At 37.3% G+C, this 20,458-nt stretch overlaps 1 protein-coding gene across 1 annotated transcript in view; it reads right to left on the bottom strand.

Annotated features, from left to right (window-relative positions):
• mds1 (myelodysplasia syndrome 1) overlaps nt 1-20,458 on the bottom strand; it is a 131,499-nt gene that overhangs the window by 18,622 nt on the left and 92,419 nt on the right.

Here is a 20,458-nt window from a genome sequence, read left to right as displayed (position 1 = left end):
TTTTAAAGGAAAGCAGTATAGAGTATAGGAAAAAGCTGAGAAGAAAGTGCTTTTAATGTAAAGGGTTCATTTGAGAGAATAGAGAATAGTTTTGTTGCACCCATGGGTTACAAATGTGATTGTTTTCTTTAATCAACAGAAGAAATTAAGGTTTTGACCAGAAAGCATTTTAAGTTCATACTGCATTTATAATTGTATTAATTAGGAAGAAACTATATCACAGTCAAATATCCCATCATCCTTTTGCTCTGAATATTACAAACTGGGCGATGCCACCATCCCAGGGTCAAACAAATTGTTGGCGACTGATGGCCAAGTCTTGTCAGTGGTTTTAGGTACTTAAGTGCAAATTAGGATAATGCAGTTTTAAACCGCGTGTTTCAAGATAACATTATGATACACAGATACTAGCTAACATTTCACATTTTACCCATTATGCCATCGCCATAGAAAAATTAAAAATGAGGCATGATGGAATTTAGACATGAATTTTTCATTTTTATGTGGGGCAGAGAGAGAATATCAGCAGACTAAAGTATGGACAGCCTAATATTAAACAGCAATACATGTCACAAACACACACACACACGTACTGTATGTATCAAAAGTCATCAATGAGTTCTATAATAACTTTAAGGCATGAAGCTGAAGGATTAGAAAAGATCCTCTGTCATGCACTTCTTCATGTAACCCCATTGACAGGTACAACGATGACCTGTGTGGCACTACACTGACCACATTTTGGCATGGAAATGTTGAAATCCACTCAGTGTAGCTCCACACGGGCTGACACCATGCCAACCAATGGGGCTACATTAGGGCAGAGACACACGTGGAGATTCGGGGAGATTAATCTCCTGGTGACAAATTGCGTCTTCTTCAGGTGACTAATCTCGTCGATCTGACTCCCCGCCAGCTATATTTGAAATCACCAGCGGGATGGCACTCAAAGTGCTTCGTTTTCCAGGTTTCCATGTGAGGCAACTTCGGGCGACTTCAGAAAATGAAGTGCACTGAGTGCCATCCTGCCGGCAACTTAGATTCTAGCAGATGGGGAAGCAGTTCAGGGGGATTAGTCGACTGAAGAAGAGGCGCCAGGTGAATAAATCTCCCCGAATCTTCTCGTCTGTCTCTGCCCTAAAGCTGGCCATAGATGTTGAGATTTTTAAAAGATCAGATCCTGATCGTGAGACCACGATCTTCTCAGAACGATCGTACGATCGTACGAATTTACCATCAACTAAAAAGACCAATTTACCAGGAAAACAAAGGGGAGCTGCCTGCTTGGCCCTGCAAACAGAGAGATTGCACTGGGACCGACAAAGATTTTTTGACCTGGCCGATCAATTTTCCGACAGATGTCGGCCGAAAAATCGTAAGATGTACGATCATTCGAATACCACTAACTAATAATTTTGAAGGATTGGTCGGACTTCCCTAAAATCAGTCGTTCGGCAAGAAGAATCGTCGCGTCTATGGGGAGCTTTAAGGAACAGTTGACAGAAGATCTGCTTTACTCAGTGTACAAAACAGATTTTACGATCTGGATTTATTTAAAAAGCAAATTAGCCATGGAGACTGCAGGTTGGAATCCTTTTTATATTCAATAGCCCTTGAAGATTGTTTATTTTTATAGCCACTGTTGATAAGCCCCTCATATGTATGCTTGTGCTATGCTCTGGATTGTTGGTGTTCCAGTCTAGTCAAGCCAGGCCCCTTGATCTAATCACACTAGCTCTACAAGTCTCTGCTCATAGTTATAATTAACAAATGACAAAATACCAAATCATGTGGCCAAATACAATACCAAACATCATCCTCATCATAGAAACCATTTTGCCCAAGGTCTTTCCATAGAAAAGTATGAAAAATGATCTGCTTATGGTAAACAAGCAGTGATAGTTGGATACAGCTCAGAATTACTAAATCTCAGTGGCGTAACTATAACTACCGGGGAGCAGTGGGTGCAACTGGACCAGGGCCCGCACCCCCACAGGGCCCCCCCCGGCAGATCGCGTGCACTGCAGCCGGCTGGAGTCGGCTGCAGCCGCAAAGTAAATGCGACAGACGGGGGGGGGGGCGGCTGCACGGCCATCACCAGGACCCTTCCCCACCTAGTTCCGCTACTGCTAAATCTACTGCACAAAATGTCATAGGCCTTAGAAATTGTATGCTCCTTATGAGGCTGACAGGATACCTTTGAAAATCCTGCCTTTTAATAAAGTGAATTTGTGGGTTATGCTAAGGTCTGTGGTACATGAAGCAGTTTGACAGCCACTGCTGTCCCATGTTAAACAATGGCAGTCAAAATGCCCCTGTCCATCTGTCATTTATTGCTAATGGAAAGTGCCCTGGTTAATGCACCATGGAGTGGTGACAAGTGGACCTAAATATAAAAATACGAAGATCCACCTTCGACTGCTCCATCCATGTTCAAAAGCTAGGGCACTCGCCATTAAATAGCAGAGACAGGTGGATGGGGCATTTTGTGCACTGCAGACCACCACTGTTTTACTCTGGATGGACAAACTGACTATGCGCCATTAGCCTTAACAACTGCAGCATTAGTTTGCCATAATACAAAATACACACCTTTATAAATACTGTAATTAGCTCCATATAACATGCAGTGAATGGATTATGTAAGGACAATAATTTCATTACATTGCTTTTTGTGTATATCATTTCAAACAGCTTTATCAAAAATTGTCCTTCAAAAGAGCCTCTCTCATGTGGCCGCAATCTAGGTACATAGACGAACCCTTCAGGGTCCTCTTAGGGCATTTCTTGCTGCATTTAAATGCCTCCCATCAGGCCCCAGGACAAAAACTACAAACCAGGAAAAAAAAATAGATTTTTCCATTATTATTCGTGAACAAGAAAAATATATGCTATTAAACTTGCGCTCTTGTATCATTTCTGTGAAAACACAGCTGGTGACCAGTATATACATTAAATAAATGCAAAAAAAAGAAAGGAAGAAAGAAAAGATCATAATAATCATCATGTAGAATATAGTGGAAATGAAGTATTATATCTGAGAGAAGCGTGTTCACTCACAGTCATGCACCGGAGCCATTAAGCCTTGAGGTCTTAAAGGTACTAAGCGAAGAATATGATAAATTCCTCCAAAACACCCCAGCCATAACATAGTTCTTGCTGATTGCTCATTTACCCATAATGCATGCTGTCATAGCAAAGCCTGACAAATGACAGAGAGAGCCCAGGTTATTTTTTTTTACACAGACTGCCATCCCCTCACCTCAGATTATTCATTTATTAGGGCAATCACTGAGGTCTGGATACTTAATATTGTTTTCACCAAATATGAAAATGATCTACTTGGCTATTCTTTAGTTCCTCCTAGGGCAAGCCATTTATCATCAACTCACAATAAATGACTGCTTCATTATAGCTGTAATTTATAAGATGCTGGCGGTGGAAGAGCCACACCTAGAGATTTAAGGTTTTCTAAATCTTAAGGGGAGATAATTTATCAAAATCCTATTAAATATATACATATTTCAGTGTATATTACCAACTTCTTTTTTTTTTATTCCATTAAAACGTGTTTATATACCTTACAATACCGGGCTCATCCAGCTTGCTATAAGCCAGTTGTAACTACATGTTATATAGCTATTAATCAGCATCAAATAAATGGAAGCATTTACAGAATCAGTACTGCTCAGCAAATAAAACTAATATGTCTTGTCCTTAGATCCAAAAATACATCCATTAATAATGCTGCAAAACATATGGGAATATTTAGAGTTTTGATAAAAGGATTAGGCTAGGCTAGAAAAGTGCAAGCTTGAGAATTATTCCCTTGAAAAAAAAAATTAAAAAAAAAAAAATATATATATATACATAGATACAGTATTTATATTGAATAAATATTCACAAAATGAAAAAATAACATTTATTTATTTGGCGATATTTAATTTAAGGAGATCTGGAGGGTTACAGAATTTATAGTACACAAATGCTACTAAAAGAGATTGATTGTGTTTGCACTGCACATATTTTTGTTGTGCTTTCAGTGTACCCACCTTTTTTAAGTTATTACATCTGAACACAATGGGACTGATTTACTACTGTTTGTATCTTTTTTGTTTCCCTGATTGGAACCTTTTATCACTTAAAAATTATCTATTAGACTAACTACTCCAAACCAAAAAAAACACAGAAAACTCAAATACAAAACTTCCCCATCCCCAATTAAAATCTTTCTTTGCTTCAACGTTTTACAGGGGTTTTTTTTCATTTTCAAGTGAACATTCTTAAGAAAACTAAGGATTTTGAGGTTTTCGGATTATTGGTTATTCGGATGCCTTCGGTGTTTTTCTTTGTTTACACTTTTTATATTCAAATATCTTAATACATAAGTAGCTATTTGTGGTTCTTTAAAATGTGATTTTTTTTGCAGTTGGAAAAACCTCTAAAAACTACACAATTCCAAATTTTGATAAATAATTTCCAAATACTTTCTTAAAGAAATATTAAGGCAATGATGTGTGCCATATTTCCATCATTATCACTACTTGGGTGTCTAACAACTGCATTGGTTGTCTTTACAAATAATAATCACCTAAAAAAATCACTTTAAAATCACAATAATGTTAATACTCCCCAGTTGACCCACAGTTGACATTAACACAATCATACGATAGTGATATCATTTATATTGGAAAATGTAATGCCTTTATTCAATTTTAAGGATATAAGACAAGGATGCCTGAACTATATCTCACAACTCTCTTTTGTTTATTTTGGACAGTCCTGAAACAGACCCGAAAGGGTGTTGGACACTTTAATATAAAAAAAAGTTGCCTTCAGATCCAGTTCTTGAATGAAACTGCAAAAGCCACAAACTAAGAAGCAGCCTTGATCTAAGAAATATTTGGGGTAGGAGTGTACCATTATAAAAGAGGCTTGGTAAGGATAAAAACTGTTCTCCTCTAGGACTTGCAGACATCAGAAGTATATACTGTACACATTTGGCTCTTTGTTCCTGTGCATGTAGTATTATGGTCTGAGATCTGAATCTCTAGGAGCTGACTTTGCAAGACTAGGGGCAGCACTTGTGTTAACTGATTTCATTCTTTCCTGTGACCTGCACTAATGCTGAACCCTAATCAATGCCCTCATTTGCAGCATTCAGCATTGGTGTCCACTCTAGTGCATACAGACCCACAGGGCAGAGTGAACTCAATTAACATTTGCACTGCATACATTAACGGCAAGACAAATATAGGTATAAACGTACGTGAGCTTTCCAGGGACATGGAATTCCTAGTGGATTTATAAAGTACAGGTATGGCATCTATTATTTAGAATGCTTGAGACCTGGGTTTTTCCATATTTCCATAATTTGGATCTCCATACCTTAAGTCTGTAAAACATTTAAACATTAAAGAAACCCAACAGGAATGTTTTTCCACCGATTTGTGCAGCTTAGTTGCCATTAAGAACAAGATAATGTTTTTTTATTACAGAGAAAAAGAAAATGTTTTTTAAACACTAGGTTGATTTGCTTAAAACTGAGTCTATGGTAGAAGGCCTTTCTAGAATTCAGAGCTTCAGTACATATAATGAAATCTATTACACAGAATAGTGCACATCTAATTAGTGTATAAATACCAGCACCTTTACAACACAGCTAATTAATGGCAAAGATGGAATACAAATAATCATAATTTTTGACTAATTTTCCGCACAGCAATGTATATATTATATGTATATATTGTACGCAATGTGACTCTTAATGCTTGCAGTCAGTGTACTGAGCACAATAATTCACTGAACCCTTAAGTACAAATAGACACATCAACAAAGATTTACATTCTTCCAAAAACTGACTTACTCTTCCATGAACACGTCTCCTTGCATAGGTGTGACAGTCAAACTTCATACCAACGTGACTGATGCTTCCAAGAAGACCCAGTGACTATGAATCGCTGAGCCTTGAAATTACATCCTTATTCCTTAAAGAAAATTTTTCCTTTAAGACAACTGTAGTATATTTTGGGAGTAGACTAAAACTTGCAGAGTTGTGTGTGTTTGTCTTTGGCAGGAACATGTAACAATAAAGTGGGGCTTATACAGTATATCAATTTATTCATAAACTGTCAAACACCAAGCACAGGTCAGAGGTCTTAAAGCCCTCTCTTCAAAATGAAGTAGTGTAAAAGAATATAAACTATGATATTAGGCAGTGTAGGCATTAGACAATGGTGTCATGTTGTGAGAACTCAAGAATTGACACCAAGGGGCAACTTTACTGAAGGGCAAAGTGACTAATGCTGGCGAAAATTCGCAAACTGTGGCAATGTGAGCGAAGCCGTCGCTGGCGAATTTCCGCAGGTTAGTGAATTTGCCCCCGAGGGTACTGCATCAACCATATAACTGGGGTTAAGGCTCACTCACACTATGGGGCAAATTTATGAAAGGGCAAAGTGACTAACGCTGGTGAAAATTCATCAGTGTAAAGTCATTTCTGAACTTTACCGATTTACTAATGGGCGCTGGCGTCTCTATCGGTACTTCGCACCCTAACGGCAGGCGAAGTTGCGCTCTGGCGAACAAACGTAACTACGCTAATTCACTAAGATTGAGAATTTACTAAATGTTACCTCTTGCGCCAGACTTGCCTTTGGCAGCTCAGACTAGGTGATATACAATACAGTAGACAGGACTTGGTCAAAAAATAGTCAAAAGACGCAATAGTCAAAAAACGCTGGCGTCTTTTACTTTTTACAGGGTGATAGGCTGCAAAAGATCATAATTTTTTTGGGGGGGTACCCAGCTTCCCCCCTACATTTCCTAACATATGGCACATAAACTATACAGTGGGCACATGTATAGGGCAAAATAACAACTCTTGTTTATTTTATTATGGTTCCCTGGGCTTGTGTAGTGTATTGGCTGCAGGAGGAGATTGAAAAAAGGCTATATGTCACAGGTTAAATAGTGGATAACAGATAATGTTCTACAGAGCTTATCTGCTATCTGCTGTGTAACCTGAGCCTTTTCTCCTTTGAATGGCTGCCCCCATTGCTACACAGCAGCTTATTTATTTAAACAATAGTAGTGTTTCTGAAGCAAACACAGCAGTTTTACTAGTGCAGAGCAACACTGCATTATATATTTATTACTTTAAAACAATTTAATTTTTTGATGTTCCTGCTCCTTTAAGCATGTGGCATGAATAAGTAACCCTGGAAATGTACTGTCTGCTGAAAGCTGCTGTAAAGTACAGGTATGGGACCTGTTATTCAGAATGCTTGGGACCTGCGGTTTTCCGGATAACAGATCTTTCTGTAATTTGGATCCTCATACCTTAAGTCTACTATAAAATCATGTAAACATTAAATAAACCCAATAGGCCGGTTTTGCTTCCAATAAGGATTAATTAAGGATTAATCATAGTATGGATCAAGTACAAGGTACTGTTTTATAATTACAGAGAAAAAAGGAAATCATTCTTGAAAATTTTAATTATGTGGATAAAATTAAGTCTAGGGGAGATGACCTTTCCTTAATTCGAAGCTTACTGGATAACGGGTTTCTGGATAGTGTATCCCATACCTATACAGGTCTCTGTTACAAGCTGTGCTTTGAGATCATACTTGAGCCCCTGCAGCTTGGGAACAACTATGCTAAAATATGAGGAAAAGGATTAAATACTAGCAATTTTATTTTTTTAATGCAGTTATTAATACAAACCATTTCTCCATTCCTACATTTATATTACTCAAACAAATTATTTCGTACTTACAAAAAAAGATTAAACCCTATCTGACACTGGACATAGGTAAGCAGTAGCCAACATAAAGCCCTCCAGCACTGGCATAACTAATGTTGTTAGTAGGATTGTTAGTAGTATTGGGGATAACAGACACAGATCATTGCATAGAGCCAGTCAGACAATACAGTAATAACGATATACAGACCAAGAAAAGAGATTCTGATCATTTACGAAATATGACCCAAAGAGAGGTGGCTATTACACTGTTTGAGACATGTGATAAATATTTCTGATCTGTGTGGTATTCTTAATCCTAAGGGGAAGTCTTATGTTTAACTGTGTAGTCAACAAACCAGATATGGCATAGCACAGAATGCGTCTTGCTATTAGGCATTGCTAATAAATACTAGATGAGACTCCGAGCTAGATAGTATTAATGAATAATGTATCCCATAAATAAGGAACAAATTTTTCCGCAGTACAACAGTGTTGGCTCCAATATAGGGTCATCTGTTGGTCAAAATTAATAGAGTACCAAGTTAAGTCACACAGCGTCCACTCGCATTAAATCCCCATATATCCTTCTGAATTTCATTATAAAAAGCTTCCTTGCCTTATTCCCCTGCCAATAATGCTTTTGCTTTCTAATTTCACATCACCCTGCTAATGCATCTTATATTTGTGTACAAGACATATTACATATGTTGAACAGCTATCTATCCGCTTTTCACTGATATGAAGCAGAGATTATGAATAAAAAGCCATCCATGATGGAAAAAAAAGATATAATATTTTTCTGAACAATGCTCTGGTCACAAGGAATTAAGACTTAATATATTCCTTACCATTGTATAGGAATTTGGGGATGATAGGATAAAGTAAAAGTGCATTGAACTATTGGTGTAGCGGTCAAAATCAAAACAGTTTATGTTGCACAGCTCTTTCACCTAATTAAAATTAAGGTCTACCATTTCTTAGTCATTGTTTCAAAGGTCATTCCATATCAAACTTCACTCAGATCTTTTATGTTTTGGTAAGTTGTGATACTACAATTGGCAAAGCTCAGTCAGAAGGTTATTATTACTATGAATTATTATTTATAAACTATTATTTATAAAGCACCAACATAATCAGCAGTGATGTATATGTACATATATATTGTATTTTTACTAAATACAAACATTTTCCCTTCATTCTGTTTTTTCCCTAAGGTTATATAATGGGAGTGCTGAGGTATTTTGTTTTGTTTCAATATATGATATAAGTAGGGTAAAACACCTGCCGAGGCCGGTATTACAAATTTACCAGCAATGTAGTTGCCGGTAATTTTTAATACCCTTAAAAAAAGCCCTTGGCTGGCCCCCAATTTGCTCAGTACTTCACTTTTTTTTCAGACTTCTGGCAATCGCCCTCTTTCTGATCACGGTTCGTGGCTTTGCCCCCTTTTGCATCATGGACCGCCCCTTTTGTTCCCTCCCCCTCTCAACATGGAGATAAGCTGCATTTTTTGATTTGATTTTGTATATTTTATAGGAGAAAGTGGCCCCTCTAAATACAGTCCTGCAGTTAAGAAGGTGTTCAAAAAAGCTCATAAAGCAGAATGGTTTGTTTGGAAGAGGTCATGCCAAATAAAAAGAATAAGTCCAAGGTAAATGAGTGCACACTGGGAACCTTTCCACAGGTTTTACTTTAAAATCATAATTTACATACAGTTTACATACAAATATATCAACTGATAGAAGAGATAAAGGGAACGCTTATTTGATTTGACCATTAGTATGAGTCCCACAAAATCCCTCTTACTATATATATATATATATATAATCTAAAAAGTCTTTGATTACAGGTATGGGTCCCATTATCTGGAAACCATGTTATCCACAAAGCTCCAAATACAGAAAGGCAACCTTCCATAGACTCCATTTTATCCAAATAATCAAAATTTTAAAAAATGATTCCCTTTTTTCTCTCTGTAATAATAAAACAATACATTGTACTTGATCCAAACTAAGATATGATTAATCCTTACTGGAAGCAAAACCAGCCTATTTTTTTGTATTTAGTATTGGGCACCGTTCAGAATGGAGTTTGTAAAAGAATCGTATCCTTTTGTGCACACACCAGATTTTGTTTTCATTCTTTAAAAGAAATAGGTATTTTGCATATTTTTATCTGTGTATCTGGTCACAATATGTATACTGAGACACATTAATTCTGTGTACTAGGGATACAGAATACATTTGGGACAAACAGCACATTTTACTAAGTGAGTTTCCAACATCTGCTGGGCTTTGACAAAAGGGAATAATGTCCTTGGGCTTTCCAGGATTCATGGCTTTCAGATATCCCCACAGCAGTACAAATAGATTAGTAAATTGGGCAGGAACAATGAAAATTATTACTGGATTCCAGAAGCTGGTGGCAGCAGGAGGCATCAGTCTGAGGTGACAAAGAAGGGACCCCCAAAGTTTTGCAGTAAAGCTCCACTAGCTAAGCAACTAGTGGCAAATACAGTTACTATATGTATTCTTCTACTTGTGCTGATGTAAGAATATTAGAAATACTCCAGTATATTTTTCAAGTTCTATATGTTTTAGAAAAGAGAATATATAGTTACACTGTTGAATCAGCCTTGTTTAGGCAGAATTTTTATCTTAATCCATGATTTCGGTTTTAATTTGCTCATAATTGTGATTCATAGTTTTGTGTTCTAGAGGAAATTCATATTTGTATAATTTTTGTGTCTAGTTTGAAGAGAATGCAGAACATATTTCTGTTCATCTTACAATATATATTAAATCAAACGCAAGTCTTGAGTGGGTTTTTCCATTCGCGTGGCACTCAGGTACCTCGGTCAGAAATATCATTAATAACAATTAAGTAGCTATGTGAGTGCAATAACGTGCATGCTTGCCAATTAGCTCTTTAACATAATTGAAAGTCATAGAGAGACCCCAATGCACAGAGGCTGTAAATTAATTAACATTACATGTGATTAATAATGAGGCTGGTTTAATAGTAAAAATATGCTGGCTAGAAATGTATGACATAGCAAAACGCCTTCAGAGAGCATCTCTATTTATCCTGATTGTGTTTATGGCTTGAACATCTTCAGTGCAGGCCTGACAAATGGGCAATTAATTATCTAATGTTCTCTGACAACAGCAGCAATGATAAAGATGTATGTTCTAAATTCCAGGATGAAAGCTGCCAAAACAAAACCCCAAAGGGCCCATGTTGTCCTAAAACTGGGCTTCCAGCCACAAGGAGAGGAGAGACAAAGCCCCTATCTCCTGCCGCAGCCTTCAGAGATAAAATATGGTCTGGCATTAAGGGACGTTTAAAAACTGCCGCTGCAATATCTGATTAGGAAAAGAAGGACTTTACTCAATTGGGGTTAAGGTATAATCAATATCATATATGGAGTGTCTAGCTGCTCTGCATAAACACAAGCACTTCATATCATTAAGAAGTCTCTAATGCAGCGAAAGCATATGCCTTGACATTGAAGCTCTCTATTCTTTTTATTTAGAAGTTTATCTTCCAAACTGTTTGACAGCTGCTCCTAAGTGGCTTCTCTGTGCCAAATAATTTTTATGATTGCGTGATGCTTTATTCTCCCATTTCAGTTAATGAGATAGGATCTCGCAATGGTGATAATTCAGAGCTGTCACCCCTCAAAAACATGCTGGTGGCAAGATAGCCTGATGGCACATAAAGCTAAAAGCAGAGGCTAATAAAAATGATTATGTGCAATGCTTCTCTTCAGCATTTCATTCATTTAACCGTCTGTCTCTGGCCTAAGGAAGACTGAAAGCTGGATTAGACAGATATAGATGATGTTTGTTACATATAGGTAGGTATGATTGACAGGCAGAAAGATGATAGAGATAGATAGATGATAGATAGATGATAGATAGATAGATAGATAGATAGACAGACAGACAGACAGACAGACAGACAGACAGACAGACAGACAGACAGACAGACAGACAGACAGACAGACAGACAGACAGACAGATAGATAGATAGATAGATAGATAGATAGATAGATAGATAGATACTGTAGAATGAATTAGCTATTATTTTGATTATTAATGTACTTCCTAACAGATGGCTGATCAAAGTTCTGATAGTTGGTCTGGGATAAACATCATTTAACTGGGTTAAACATCATTTAACAGCTGAAAGCTGGATTAGACAGATATAGATGATGTTTGTTACATATAGGTAGGTATGATTGACAGGCAGAAAGATGATAGAGATAGATAGATGATAGATAGATAGATAGATAGATAGATAGACAGATAGATGATAGATAGATGATAGATACTGTAGAATGAATTAGCTATTATTTTGATTATTAATGTACTTCCTAACAGATGGCTGATCAAAGTTCTGATAGTTGGTCTGGGTTAAACATCATTTCAGCCTGATTTGACCTTACAAGTAGGTGGCCTAATCATGCAAAGATGCGCTATTTTGGTCACTGTACATCTTTATGTACCAGTTTTGGATTTGTTAAACTCAACAAGCAATATGCATAATGGCTTAATGATTCAAATGGGTGTTAGTGCTCAGCACTCTTAATAATCTGCTCTGACTATTATTTCCCCATAGACAATGAATGTGCTCCAACACAATCATACATATTCACAAGCTTTGAAAATGTTCCTAACTCTACAGAAAAAGTTTGATAAAGTGGAAAAAAACACTTATGTGCAAAATTATCAACATTTTTTATTTGAGCAAATATCATATCATAGGTAAAAATGTGTTTTCCCATGGAATCATGCTTGAAAAATATTCATGGGCTAGTAAGGCTTTGGCATAGGCATGCATTATAAAACATTTCCCTGGCATAAAATTATAGTGGTTCTTGTCATGCCAGAGCTACCAAATACTTTTAGAATTAAAATGGAGAAGGAAAACATAAAAATCCAATAATAAATAGTTCAAGAAACCATATGTAACCCCATTTGTTATCATGCAATAGGTTTAATGCAAAAATGTTTTTACACTGTAATATTTAACATTCTTCATATTTTATATTTATCCTGAAGATTAGTGAAGGGAGGGTACTATCTGAAAAAATCTATAAGTAAACTTACATTATCATCAAGAAAATGTCTTTTCATTTCTTTAGGCTTCAATGGAATATAACATGTAAAATATGCAGAGTGTCAGACTGGGGGCCAGCGGAGCCCACTGGGATTTTCCCCACATCCCGCCGGCCCAGTCTGACCCTAAATACACACACATAAAATAATATTGGCCTATTATCTTATGTGACCCTGGTATTAAAGTCCTTCTCTCCTGGGAGACTCTTCTCTCCCTAGCATCTCTAAATGAGTAACGTAAATTAGGCTAAATTATAATTTTATGAACCCACCACCCATTTGGCACTCAGAATTCATCCAGTGTTATAGTTAAAATTTGCTGTTAGTAGCAATAAGTTATACAGTTAATCATAGTTAATTGTTTTATACAGTAAAATAGTCCTATATTATTTATAACACACACAACCCAACTGAATAAATGGGAATAAAATAGAAGTGGAAACATTGGTGAATAAATGGGAATATTTGCACTTTTTTATTTGAATTGCACGGAAGAAAAAAAAATGGTATATCTGATTAGATCCTTATAGAGCCTGTAATATGCATTCATAGGTACAAAGTAAAATAGAATATAAAGAGAAAGAACATCCTGCAATGTTAAATCTGTAGAATTCATTAAACATTATTAATATAAATCACACAACAAGCTAAGAGTAAAAAAACTGTTGTTTTTGCAGATCCTAATGAAAAGTTATATTTAGTATTGGTCACTTTTACAGCATGTTCCAGTGAGAGTTTTCTGGGCCAGATTTGGCCATCTGTGTTTTCCATGGAGAAAAGCCATCTCCAAGCTTCCATTCTTTTACGTCATTTATTTCATTCTTTTTATTATCTTCATTTTATATGAGTGTCTAAATGACAAGGATTCCTGTCTAAAATATGTATACACAATGCAAATACTGCAGAAATAAAACAATAATAAGTGAACTAGGAATGCACTGAATCTCCGAATCCTTTGTGGAAGATTCGGCCAAATACCGAACTGAATCAGAATCCTAATTTGCATATGCAAATAAGGGGCAGGAAAAAAAATGGAAACAATTGTTTTACTTCCTTGTTTTGTGACGAAAAGTCACGAGAAATCTCACCCTGCCCACAATTTGCATATGCAAATTAGGTTTCAGATTCGGTTCGGCCAGGCACAAGGATTCGGCCAATCCGAATCCTGCTGAAAAAGGCCGAATCCTGGATTCGGTGCGTCCCTAAAGTGAACAATGATTTCTAAACACACAGCGTATAAATATCTTTCTAAGAATATGATTTAGGTGAAGAATTTTGATAGGTTATACAAGCAATAGACATCATATAACAATACAATGGCAACAAATAGTGTAGGGCCCTGGTGAATTCTATTTTCTTTTGTTAGTTGACACTCCATTGAGCCTGTCCCAGATTAAATGGACAAAAAGAGAATTCCTAGATGAGCTTTTTCTTTCATTACATTAATTACCATTGCTGGCCACCCAACTTTTGTCTTCACAAACCCTCCATACCTTGTAAAGTTAGTCCATCCAACTCATGGAAACCAGTGATAGAATTCCATGGAGCCTGACATTTCCATCTGCCTTATTCTGTTGTTTGATACTATTATTATTCATTAAATGTACACTTTAGTTGCCTGATATGAGCATGTCACTGTAAATGTCCAGCACATTATTGTAGACTCTTGTTGTCTCGTGTGCAAAGCACCACAGTTTTTAACTTATAAAATAACTCTGTTTGCTACAATCCTCCTTTGTTTTGTACTGTCTTCCACGTGAAGCTGTTGGCATGCCACAAAACCATCCCAACAAATCATTTTTTCAACACTGACAATATATAGTGAATAAAGTACCCCCTTTTGTAAAATATAGGGATATTATAAGTTACCGAGGAGTTTCATGACCATATAAAAACACGAGGCCGAAGGAACTCCGAGGTAACTTCTAATATCCTCATATTTTACAACTGGGGGTACTTTATTTATTATAATACACAAATTTCAATGAGTCATGTGACAGAAATGACATCAGAACTCACCGTTTATAACTGATGACATCAGAACTCACCGTTTATAAGGATATAATTTACAGGATATTCATGGCTTTTGTGTATTATATGATTTTATTGACTGCATAACACAATGTTATATCCTTTCTCTATGGCTTAGCTGCTGCACTATATTGGAGAATCAGGAAACCCAATCTGATGATGCTTCAAATTAATACTAATTGATTTATTACCTGCCTGGACTAATCCCACGAAACGCAGTAGTAGACATGGACTTAAAGTAAATGATTTACAAGAGAGCACTTGACTCCAGGAAAGGGTAATCAGATCCACATACAATGGATGATAGGATAATTGGTGAGAAATAAAAAAGGATAAATTGCCATGTGGTAATGAGTTTACAGGCTCTAAGCAAACGGACATCAGTTTTAACGCTGTTTTTATGAGCCAGAGGCAGGGGAATTTTTGTATTATTATTTGACTATTAAGATGAACTGCTATAGAGGCAAAGCAAGATAAATTGTGTCCTGCTTAGTAAGTAAGCTGTTGTTTATCCTTTGGACAGCTGCCTTTTCCCAGTGTGTGTGCTCTGTGTTCATTTGGTACAATTACTGAGGTAGTTTCTTGCTATGTGCACACAAACCAAGAGCTGACAAATATATACCATCATGTAGGTAGAAGCACATCTTAATGCTTCACTGTAGCATATGTTAGCAGAATAAATCATGCTGGCCTTCACAAAAATTGGAACTCTGATATCTCACATTCATTTTCTCTGTCCAATGTAACTTTGGGTGATTTTTTTTTATAAAGAAAAGTAATTTTTAGCAAGTTTGTTACAGAGCCCCGTGCCTTTTGTAGCAGTTACCAGGTGCAAGAATGCTTTGCAACTAAACACAGGGATCCAGTCATACACTTTTTATTCTATTCTATCTACTCGTACATTTTTCTTACTTTTCAGTGATCCCATGTGTTTGGAGAGTGCAGAGCTAGACGCCTTGTTGAGCAAGCTGGGTCGGAGCTCCTATTAATCATTTTGGGCCAAAAAATGCATTTCCTGGTTTTTTAGATTATGGTGTATAGAAAAGAGTCCTATTCATGCACAGTGATTGACTTCTATTATTTCTCACATTCCCACATTACCTCTGTGGTGAGACCTGTCACCCCTTTCTTTAGTTGCCAAAAAATTCCTTATATATAGGTCTTATCTATAGCACTTACACTATTATACCCATAATACCTGGCAAATCGTACAGAGGAAAGACGATAGATCCAGGGCCAGATTTCAAGATGCTGTGCCCCCAGGCCCCCCACTGCTCACACCAGACCTCTCCCTCCACAATTGTTGCACCACCCTGCTGCTTTCAGATTCCCTTTCTGCCTCTGATTCTTCTGGCCCATTGCAATCTCTTCCACTAGGGACAGTGTGGGTGGGAGATTTAAACTGCTTTCAAAATCTCCTGTTCAGTTCCCAGTGGTGATGTGGTCATCGGGTGGCATGCCACCCCCAAATTTTGACTCCATAGGCCCAGGCCTTTGTGGCCTGCCGGCAAATATGGGCCTGGATAGATCTGTTATCTGTATAATCTATGCACAAATCAAGCCCTACCATCCTCTCACCCATGCTTGCAATTGCAAATTCACATTGCAAATTCACTCTGAAATTCCACCAATATCTACACATCATGTTATCTCTCATCCTTTGCTTCTCTTTACTGCATCTTCTTCAAGACTTACTGTATCACAACAAACAATCCAATCCAATTCATCTTAAGATAATAAGATAAGATGGCTATACACTATGACAGTGATCCCCAACCAGTAGCTCGTGAGCAACATGTTGCTCCCCAACCCCTTGGATGTTGCTCCCAGTGGCCTCCGAGCAGGTGCTTATTTTTGAAATCCAGGCTTGGAGGCAAGTTTTGGTTACATAAAAACCAGGATTATGGCCAAACAAAGCCTCCTATAGGCTGCCAGTCCAAATAGGGGCTACCAATAGTCAACTACAACCCTTATTTGGCACCACCCAGGAACATATATGATGCTTGTGTTGCTCCTTGACTATTTTTACTTCTGAATGTTGCTCACGGGTGAAAAAGGTTGGGGACCCCTGCACTATGATATACGCTCATTTGGCAACCTTGCCAAAAGCTGGGGCCAATCCTTTTTTGTGGCCCCACAACGATGGGAATACAACCGTCGGAGCAAAGACTGATGCAGTCCTTGATCCAACATGAAAATAAACCTGCCTGAGGGTCAACTGCTTGATTTTTGCCCAGATATCAGGAAGGCTTGTACATGGACATATAAGCTGCCAAATCAGTCTGAGAAGCTGAAATCGGCAGCTTAAACCTGCCCGTGTATGGCCACCTTAAGACTCCAGGTTTCATGTTTAGCTCCCTGTATTCTCTTACATCAATTGCACCCTAAGATACAGTATATAGTTGCCACTTAACACATTAATGACTTCAGTCTTCCAAAATTCATCTTTTTTTTTTTTTTTATTATAGTTTGTATTAATGATATTCTTGTCAGAACTCTTGCTGGCACAAATATAGCTTGGTTAGAATGCATACAAGGGATTGCCAGGTACTTCTATTGTAGCAATTAGCTTTGACCTTAACACTTCTGATAAGAATGACTTTCATTAGAAGTTCTATACTGTGCTTGGCTGCACTTTCTATAGAGAAAGCTACTAGTAAATAAAAGCAAGGTTGATTGTTGGACTAGTGTAGGTTGGGGGGAGGTATTGATTTTGGGTCCACTCTCTTTAAAAATGAAATCTTGAAAGTTGACAGAGAGTTATTAATTTCATCATATACTTCTTGTCTCATCCATAACTAGTCTAGTGTTAGAAAATGCTTGCCACTCTCTATTTGCAATTTATTTGTTACATTTTCACCATGGGGATCATTTCAAACATAATGGTCTTAGGGTTAGTTAGAAAATCAAAGCTTGCAATTCACTGTGTTTTTTGGCAACTTCCATTTAGATATTAGAAGCAATTCTTTCTTCCAGCTGATACTCAGTGCACAGAATGATAATCCATCATGTCTACTTTGCATGTTTAAGGACTGTGACTGAGAGTCTTCCATACGAGACCTTTCCCAATAGCCCCTAAAGCAACCAAGAAACAGGCAGTTGGCATTGTGTTTATTCAGTACATAACTAGCTATTCTTCAGCAGCCTTGTAACTATGAAATGCAATTTCACATGACAAACGCACAATTGCAGCAATACATAATTTGATACCTTAACCATATTTTAGCAACATTTTTTTAAGCAAAAATTAAAAGGTACCTTTGGTATAGGAAAGGAAAGCGACCTACAACTTGAAAATGTATTTAAAATGCATTGTTTAATTTATTCTGATTTGACACTTGAAGCTTTCCAAGCACACTTTAGTTTGATCAAAAGTAACCCTGGCTATAGTAGTAGTTTGATCAAAAATGCACAAAACTTTGCGTAGATACCCTTTGCTCAAAACAAAAGTGTGTCCATTTTGCAAATATATAATGAAATTGCACGGGATACTTCTGGGTACCCAGCACTACACTTCTGTTTATATTAATATATTTTATAGATATCAGGTATGATTTATAAAAAGTGGGAGTTCTAAGAGCAATCAAATGGTTGGCCTTAGAGCCAAATAGTGGTAAAGGGTGTTGCTTTGCACTTTGATAAATGAGGCCTTTTGATGACAGAGATCAAACAAAATAATAACCAGGTCACGGCACTGTTTATATTGCCTTCTATATTGAGAATATTTTGTTTTTCTCTTACAGAAAACTTTATAATATAGAGAACTTTATAATATACTAATTTGCACAAATTCTCAATTTTGTTGCCATTTTACCTTTCCAAATATAGTTAATTGCCTTTGTATATAATAGGTTTTTGGCTTGTTAGCTACTGCTACTTTCATAAGGTAATGCCAATATAATATAAAAACTGTGAAAGAACCTATTGTCTGCTACATGTAAAGGTTAGAAGAAAGTGAAACCCCAGGACAGTGCATGCTGGCAAAGGGTGCATGACAGGGGCGGGACAAAGCTGCCTGGCAGGGGATTAGTAGGGGGTTAGTGACATAGTTGGGGGGTGGAGTTATAAGGGGATGTATAGCACTAACTGCTAAGGAGGGCATCCATTTTGGAAGGAGAAAAGGAGTCCCACCCTCCCTCCCTAGTATTTCCCTTTGTGCTAGTTGTCACAATTGTGGCCTGGGTAGTGGGGCACAGGATAAGTTGATGTGGAATGGTGAGTATTGAGCTGACTAACCAAGAGGTTATGAGAGGGAATAGCCCGTTGTCACAGCCGGGCGGCGGGTCCCTGGCAATGGGGAGAGTTAATTAAGTGGAGTTTTACCAAGTTGGTTAATAGAACTTGGTTGGTGGTGTTCCTCTCTAAGAGCGGTGGTCTCTGGGAGGGTATGTTGTATTGGGGGTAGCATGCAGTCCTGCGTACCCATCATGCTAGAAGGCACAAGCGGCTGGTGGTTTAACGATTGCATGTACCTAATTGGGTCCATTGCCAGGGGCCTTGCAGAGGATAAAATGTTAATGGTATTTCACTGTCATATTTGTATGTTTATAATGTTGTTAATATAACAGTTATTGATATATGTGTTATCTATTGTTAAATGATCTGTTGTGCAATAAAGCTGTGGACATAAAGACTCCAACAAATAAAATGTATGGTGAGCGAGTTGGTTATTCCTAGGCCAGTTTGGGTGGAAAAGGCAGGTATTTGTCCCTGCCCATGTCATGTCCATAGTGCAAGACTACATGCAAGAAATACAAAGACGGCATCAGAAATGATTTCCCTATAAGTTTTATTCCCTCATATTTTCAACATCTTTAGTTGTAAATATTACCTATCCTCTTGTTTCCAAGTGCACTGATACAATGAAGCAGCCATCCCCTTAATCTAGTAGTCATTGTTATTGTCACTTCTCTATGACTTTGTGTAACGGATGAGTGTGTATCTGCTGCCCCTGGAGACCCCAAAGAAAATGAAATGCCGTAGCACATGGGGATATCCTGCTGCACATGTCAAATAAAAGATATTTATAGAGCCTCAAAATCATCCCTCTGTGTTTTCCATTTTCCCTTTGATGAGTTAAATTTAATTTTAAAAACTCTTTTTGTTGGGCCAAGCGTGTAATTAACATTTGTGTCCAGTACCCATAATTACTTTTGCTTTTTGTTACTGGAAACAAATGGGTAGCAAAATTAACATAGGTAATTTTGTACCTGTTAGTAGTTATGAGGATGCAATGTTGCTGAGATCCTGCAATGGAGTTAAGGGCTGCTTAGGTCTCAGGTCATTTAATGAATGAGAAAGAAGCATTTGTAACCAAAAGTTTTTTTCTACTACAATATCTATCTTTGATTTGAGTGTATAAGACGTTACATGAGACGGGTGCTTGCAGAATATCTGTAATAATGCAAAGTTAGCATTATGGAGTAGAAATTTCTGTGGGTTACTGTACCCCAGTTGCAAATTATATGGATAGTTCTGTCACAAGAATTGAGAACTTCCGCTTTCTTTAATCATAGCACGCACAGTTTATTATTTAGGGGTCCATTTACTTAGCTCG

The sequence above is a fragment of the Xenopus laevis genome, chromosome 5L, assembly GCF_017654675.1.
Source record: "Xenopus laevis strain J_2021 chromosome 5L, Xenopus_laevis_v10.1, whole genome shotgun sequence".
NCBI lineage: Eukaryota > Metazoa > Chordata > Amphibia > Anura > Pipidae > Xenopus > Xenopus laevis.
The sequence above is the reverse complement of the archived record's forward strand: the minus strand, read 5'-3'. Positions and strand labels throughout refer to the sequence as shown.